The sequence below is a fragment of the Halyomorpha halys genome, unplaced genomic scaffold, assembly GCF_000696795.3.
Source record: "Halyomorpha halys isolate HHAL.00 unplaced genomic scaffold, Hhal_1.1 Scaffold237.1, whole genome shotgun sequence".
NCBI classification, from domain to species: Eukaryota; Metazoa; Arthropoda; class Insecta; order Hemiptera; family Pentatomidae; genus Halyomorpha; species Halyomorpha halys.
Window position 1 is genome coordinate 400,623 of NW_027112495.1, and position 6,133 is coordinate 406,755.

Genomic DNA, 6,133 nt, shown 5'->3' on the forward strand with positions numbered 1-6,133 from the left:
CAAAGAACGCTCGTGGGATCAGACGGTTTTTGGGGATGGTGAACTATTATAGGAAATTTATACCGGGAATAGCAGAGCTTACGCACCCACTGACAGACATGTTGAAAAAAGGGAGACGGTTTCAACTAGGACCAGACCAATTTGCTTGCATTAGGAGGTACCGGGAGGTATTAACCTCTCGTCCGCTGTTAGCGTTCCCCGACTTCACCAGAACGTTTAAAATTACTACGGACGCGAGCGAGGTCGCTGTTGGAGCTGTTCTGTCCCAGAATTTTGAAATTGGCGAGAAAACAATAGCATATGCGGGGCGGATATTAAATGACGCTGAACAGCGCTATAGCGCAATCGAGCGAGAGCTTTGGCGGTAGTTTGGGCGGTGGAATACTTTCGACCATACGTATACGGACGTTGGTTCGAACTACTAACCGATCACAAGCCTTTATTGCATTTAGCAACCCTCAAGGAATCGTCCGCGCGGGTATCTCGCTGGAAGGAACGTCTGGCGGTTTATAACTTTCACACGATTCACAAAAAAGGTGTCGAAAACGCAGTCGCAGACTGGTTATCGTGAGATTTGGTGGTGAACGCGATCGAAGAAGAGGAAACATCGGCGGAAAGCGGACCGGAAATCAGAACCCCGACGGACCGATCCCGGGAACTGCCAGAGGAGGATGACATAATTAATAATAAGCGTCACCAATCGTTATAAAATCCAAACAGGATCCCGTAATCTAAACCAGAGCGAGTACATACGAGGGTTTGTCGACAATATTAGTCCGCACCCCCGCATCGATCGACGAAACCACGCTAGTAAACATATTTGCGGAATTCACAAACCCAGGGCGGAACTGCTATGTTTATGTGGGAAATAGATTAATCGCGAACAAATTGAAACGGTTATGGCGACAAGAGAGCGTGGGAATGGGGTACTCACTGATTAGATGTCTCCGTCAAGTAGATACGATTACGGAACCGGAGGCACAACAAAGACTCGTTACTGAACACCACTCTGGCAAAACGAACCACCGGGGAAACGAGGAGACCCTTCGCGCACTAAAATTGCTGTATTTCTGGAAGAATATGGACCACACCGTGCGGGATTGTATAGCGCGATGCGAAGTCTGCCAACGAGCAAAATACCAGCGACAACCTCCGATAGCGGAACAGGTAGTCACACCGACCGCGATAGAACCCCTAAGAACGGTACAAGTCGATATCTATTCCAACGAGGGACAGTCTTGGTTAACGGCGATCGACCCGTTTAGTATGCTCGCAATGGCCTATCCGATCGAGGCCAAAACACCCCGGGCAGTTTGGGAAGGAATTCTGCAATGGTGCGCGGTCTACGGTGTTCCGGACGAAGTCATTTCAGATTGCGGGAGAGAATTTAATAACGCCATAGTCCGAGATGAGAGTAAGGCATTAGGCATCAATTGGCGGTTGAACACCCCACATCACATCAAGGGGAGGGGTGCCGTGGAACGTCTACATAACACAATCGGGGAACACTTACGGCTTCTCAAATTAGGACGCAATCTTGACCCATTCGAGGCTATGCCGCATGCAATCATAGTCTATAATAATACGATTCACGCAACAACGGGACTATCGCCAGTCAAAATCGTTTTTGGACATCGACGAAGGGATAGAGGGGACCTCATTACGGTTAACAACAACGATCTACGAACCAGACTGTACCTAGCGAGGGTAGGGCGCCAAGAAACATGGGCGAAAGTGAGAGAAAAATTAATCCGCGAAAAACAAACCCGAGTTGATAAGGCAAATAATAGACCCATAGTATGTAAGAAGGGACCACTAGCGTTGGGAACTATAGTGTACAGGCGACTACGAACAGCTCGTAATAAAACAGCTTCGCGGTACGAGGGTCCGTACAAGGTTATCACTATTCGGGAGAATAATTTATTCACCATCAGGGATGTAAGTTACCCATTTCGGTCACGTACGGTACACCTTGAGGAGCTTCGAGTACCTCACATAATGCATCAAACCGAGCCGGATGGCAGCGCCCAGCCTGGACCATCTAACAGCTAGGAAGTTTTTTTTTTCTTCCCTTCTGTTTCCTCTAAATTTAATTGTTAGGTTAAGTCATAGGTCATGTTCAATTGTTAGGTTAAGTTATAGGCTAAGTTCAGTGTGGCTAATTTTTTTTGTTTTTTCTTTTCTCTTTTCCTGTACATCCAGTGAATTTTTATTTCTTATATAGGACAGGATGCCAGGTTCATTTCACATTTATTTATTTTTCTTTAGAGTTCCTCCATAGGAAGGAACTGGAGGGAGGGAGTTAGCTGTATAACAATAAGAACCACATACTAATAGGATTAGCTATTTTTCAGTTTAATAAACCATATGTTTTAGATACCATATGATTGTATTAATAAAAGTTAGTTATTGAGATACTCTTGTGTTGTTACTCTGTGTGTTACTACGAACCCCTTTTTTATTTTATTTTGTATTTTGATTAATCCTTTATTAAAATTGATGGATATTCAAAAACATTGATGTATTTTTGGCAAAGTTTTGTATGCAACGATATTTTAATATTGAGCATTGATATTTTAAAACATCGATGTTTTATTGTTCGATGTCACATTCTTTGTTCCAAAAATCACTTCTATCAGGCCGCAGCGTGCGTGATTGTTGTAACAAACCTTATGCTACTGAAATAATTTTTAAAGAAACATTGATGTTTTTTCAACATCGATGTTTTGTTGTCGATGTCGCATCTCTAGCACTCAGATGCCTCTAGAGCCCATTAAGCGCGCCTTTTTGGCTTCACTTGTCCTAACAGCTTACCCCCTCCAATAGATCCTTCCTGCAGGTACCTGAATAGTGATAAGAGGGAAGGTTATAGCTTTTAACAGCAGTACATATCGCCGACTATAAAGAGTGTAAGTTCCAACTAAAATAACTAATTAAGACAAATTATAAAAATAACATTTGTTAATTGTTAATATTCTTTTACAATTATTTTTTATATACTCCTATGGCCTGTTGTTTGATTTATCAAAATTTAAAAAAAACTAAGGTTACCAAGAATGTTTTTTAATGATTTCGATGACCAAATACACTTTAAGAACCACTGTTATACATAAATTTTTACATTCATACAAGCGCTCTAAGTGAACAGATCGTGAACTAATGTTATTTATTTTCTAAACAGTAGTGCAAAGTTTTCCGTTGAAGGCTTAATTAATGATTCGAATTTTCCTAACTGTATTGTAGCAGTAAATGTACACATTTATGTGTGTATATTATACTGATTAAATATACGTATTTTTTAGTATCAATTAAATTGTTCATGAAGCTGATATAGCTGTTATCAGTTTTTCAAACGAAATACACCAAGGTAACTATTCTCATTGTAAATTTGTTTAAAAATAAAATGATGATAGTTTTTTTATTGTTTTTGTATGATTTAAGCTTCTTTTTCTTCCTTTAATTAGTATTATTTTCTGGCTTTATGGATTCAATTAGATTATAACTATCTTCTTGGAATATTATCTTCATGGTTGTTTAATTGTTCCAAATATGACAGGAGGTGTTAATTTTTAATTAGACAAGATGTATCATATATTATTATATCTTTTAATTTGGTATTCAAGTTTTCTAATTGAATCAAACACAAACTAGCTTAATCAGTGGAAATTCTTTAATAAATGTTCAATTTTCCCATTTATTGTTATTAAAGTAGGCATTTGTTGATCCCTTAATAATATATTATTAATTAATAATTACTTAGTTGCTTATCTTTTTTTTGTTATTTGCTACGTGGTAACGTAGTCCTTTAGGAAGTTTTGTACTCCTTTTTCACTGTACCTACTCCTTTTGAAACCTGTACTTCATTACATTATATAATACTCATTGTAACTATAATAATTATGTAAAACCTAGGCCTCTGTGTGCTAAAGTTGTCTTTGATAATTTCCTGAAGTTTTATTTCACCGATAGTGTACTTACAACTATGCATATTTTAAATTCATTCAGTTAGCATAAGAGTAGTTGTACTTACTGTGGGGTTAGCACATGTGTAGGATAAATGTGGTTATTTTCTATTTAATTTTAACTGAACAAGAATATACATTATAGATTATGATTAGTTATAAATTTTATGATTCAATTGATATTTAAACAATCAACTATGGAGAATTTTCTGTTGTGAGTGATGGAGGTAGTTCAATAATTAAGCGCATTAATACTATGAAACATATCGCATCTCTTGATGGAGCTGTTTTAACACATATCATAACTACATTTTTCAGAACTGATGATTTTGGATCTGGCAAAAAAAAATACCAATCCTGGAAGTTACTTTCGCTTCCCATACAATCTTTCATAATCACAGTTTTAGAAATATAACTGTTTTACCAAATTAATTCAGCATACTCCTTAAACCAGTATATTCCTTTTGTGCCTAAAATAATTAGTTCTCAATTATTTATTGTACTATGTAGATTTTATATACTTTTATTTATTTGTTAGTGTCTCAATTTAGTTTTAATATAATATCATTGATATACATGAACTGTTGAGGAAAAGGTTTATACGTTTTGTATATGGATTATAAGCATTTTCTTTTATAATGAATAGAGAGAGGTGTTGCCTAGAATAAAACCCAGTTAATTGAATGGAGAGGGGAAAATAAATAGCTTGAGTTATATAATTAAGCTTTAATAATGAAAGGAGCAGCTAGTAAGAGACCTAATGTTTTTGGAGTATTTTTGCTTAAATCACTTAGCTGATAGCCCAATTTAATCACCCATTCCTCATATGTACTACACCTTGGCTTTCTCTAAATTTTCAAGCAGTGTATGTGAGATAAGATGATGTTCTGACATTCAAGAATGAGATAATATGGGGTGAGATAGTGCCAAGTCCTGGGATTAACTTCACTATCTTGTAACTGCCACTAGAGAATTAAAATAAAAGAGAGAGACACAAGGTAAATGTCACTACCTTCTGATAGGTTAGTTAATAAAGAGGACTCTGAAGGATTTAACTAAAGAAAGGGTCAAATGATTTTCATAATTATTTATTAATTTATCAATGTTATTTAGATAGAATCTATTATATAGGAGTATTGTATTAATTGGATGAATGTTAGTCTCATTTTATTAGGAATCGATAGAAAGGGAGCAATAGATGAGGTTTTAAGCCAAATAGGTCTTAGGTAGAATGAATTTGAGAATAGTAGTTTAGAAGTTTACTAGAATGTGTGAATTTTTTATACCTGTATTTCTTAGTTCTTAGTTTTTGGATTTTCATGTGATTATAAGATTGATAGTTCAAGTGTCATTAGAAGATAAAAACTTTATGAGAAGAGTATTATTAAAGTTAAGTAAGAAGAAAGAAAATTAATAAAATACATGGAAATGTAGTTAATGTAGATCAGTTTTAGACCTCATGAAACCTGATTGTGTTTCAGTTCAGAAAGTGTTTTTCATTATGGCAGTTCTGCAGTAACAAGATAAATGATAGTTATTTGAAGTCAAGCCTGGTGAATAATGGCAGTAGGGCCCACCATCCTATCCTAAGACTTAAAATTTTATTGCGGGTAACCATAGAGGTCTGAGGCATTCTTTACGTGAAACAGACACCCTTCTGATTTGCCATTACATGGCATTTTTAAAAAATGGATTGATCCCCTTTTATTTATTGTGAGTGGTATTATGTTATTCATCCTGGTGATAACAGTTCATTAATGCAATTTTGTCTTTCAACAGTAAATGAATAAGAGCGGACTTCATGATCAACCAACCCTAATACAGACATGATACTCCTATGAAGGGAAAAAATAACATAATAAATAAAATATGCATTGTTGATAACATATTGACATCTTTTTGTCTTTCTTCTTCAATGCAGAAATATTTTTACATTGTAGTTTAGTTGCCTCACCTCGTTTTAATTTTTTACTTTATAAAGCTTTAGGTATATGTTTTCTATTCGTTCTCACCGTGGTACAAACATTTTTTTTTAATTTATACAATTTATTGTATAAATTATGTGAGCTATACCAGTTATCAATATATAAACAATAGCCCTTTTCACTCATGTCAGAAACATTGCTGTTCATTTACCAGGCAAAATGCACTTTTATATATATATATATATA

General features: G+C 35.7%; 1 protein-coding gene across 2 annotated transcripts in view; it reads left to right on the top strand.

The window, feature by feature from the left end:
* Positions 1-2,848: 2,848 nt before the first annotated feature.
* The window catches only part of Myb (proto-oncogene like protein Myb), an 83,544-nt gene continuing 80,259 nt past the window's right edge, over positions 2,849-6,133 (top strand). Inside the window, exon 1 of one of the 2 annotated variants that reach the window (XM_014419394.3) lies at positions 2,849-2,909. The gene's annotated coding sequence lies outside the window, so the exon portion shown is untranslated. Of the gene's footprint in view, positions 2,910-3,161; positions 3,368-6,133 lie in introns of those variants that run through there. The other variant, XM_014419398.3, reaches the window with a different exon arrangement.